Consider the following 1,815-nt stretch of genomic DNA (forward strand, 5'->3'; position numbering starts at 1 on the left):
ATTTTATTTCTGTAAAAGTTTACATATTGATATATCGAATAAATTTCAGTAATTTCATTTTTTTTCATTTGTTGTAATTTCAGCAGATGATTATTAAAGATTTTGTTGAAGATGTAGAATTTTTCATTGAATTTGTTAATATTTACGAGAAAGTTGCGAGATCTCACTAGAGAGCGTCAAAATTCTCAATGTAGAATTTTGTTACAAAAATATCACACCATTCAATTATTTATTTATTTTTTATTTAAAGAATATTTCTTCTTCAACAACTTCTTAGGAATCAAAAAAGTAACTAACATTATTTTATGTACAATACACAACTTGATAATATTTGAAAAAATACATTATGATGAGGACTCCACTAAATATAATAAATATTCTGCAATATAACAAAGCTTATTTAAAATACTTCAACATTTATAATTTAGTTTTATATCATAAATATCTGTCGCTCTGAAAAATGTCCAAACAGCGAAATTTATTTGCTGCTTTAAACATTAGAAGAGACTTTAATCTCACAGTTATTGTTCTGAATTGTAAAAAACCATCATCACCCAGAAGTGAATTCAATTGAATTTTCACATAAACACTATTAAAATTTTAATACGTTACTTAATACATTAATTAATGTTACACAAACAATCTACATTTAAATAGAAATTATCTATAAGTGAGAGTAAACAGTTTGTTGACCCGTTATACAAAAGTAATAATTACATAGTGTACCTGAATACATACATACACCATGGCCAATCCTGCCCCCTGACGATACCGAAAACCAGGTGCAAAAAGGTGGCACCGTCGGTATCGGGGCTTAATCCCAATTAAGATAGAAAGGAATTGACCATGGGTCACCCTTAACAAAGATCCAGTACTATGCAGTATAAGTAAGAATGGAATAAAGGTGACTCACTGCTATTAAGCTAATTCGCTTGTGCGTTTCCTGACGATAAAGTTAGTTATTCGAAAATATTTTAGAGAAATTTGTTAATAAAGTGAACTCCAGTAAAGCAGCTTATTATTTTATTATATTTACTAAATTATATAACCTATCAGAATAAATCCATCTGCTCTAATGCTAAAGAGGAAAAAGTTCTGTTTGTGGGTTTAAATTCATGTGGGTTATTAACTACTGAAAGAATGGGACTATAATACTGTTGATATAATACTACTCTAACTGGTGTATGCTCTGCAAATGCATCATTCGCCAACTGCAAAAAGCCGCCTCTAAAAATTTCAGAAAGTTCTTCTGGATTATTTACTGCATTTAAAAACGTACCTTTACTAGACCTCATATCTACATATATGTAAATTGGTCGACCTAATGCTATTGCGCAACTATAAATAGATATAGAATTGGCCCAAATATCTGTATGCGAAATCGATGGATATTTCTCTTTTGCCACATTAAAAAGTCTATTGCTAACACTTATTCCACGGGCCATGTGTTCCAAAGTTACCTGCATTTGGTCCTTTTCAATCAATAAATGCATGCTGCTTTTATATTTTATAAAATAATAAAGTGTGCATAATCTAATTAATTCAACAAAAGTACTGTCTCCGAACAGAAGAACTGACACGGATGAATAAAAACAATCACCGTCACCTAAAACGGAAACAGGATAAAATTCAGTTAAAAATAACGGGTGTAATATATCATAACTAGGATAATCTATTTTATATTTCACCTTATCAAAAGCACTAATCTTGGCATTTCGAAGTAATTTTATCATACAGGTAATTTTAACATAATATTTTTCGAGAATTGCTGATACAGTTGCTAAAGTACTCGTACATAGTAATTCTTCTAAAATA

Source organism: Centruroides sculpturatus, unplaced genomic scaffold, assembly GCF_000671375.1.
Source record: "Centruroides sculpturatus isolate CEXI.00-Female unplaced genomic scaffold, Cexi_2.0 scaffold1677, whole genome shotgun sequence".
Lineage (NCBI taxonomy): Eukaryota > Metazoa > Arthropoda > Arachnida > Scorpiones > Buthidae > Centruroides > Centruroides sculpturatus.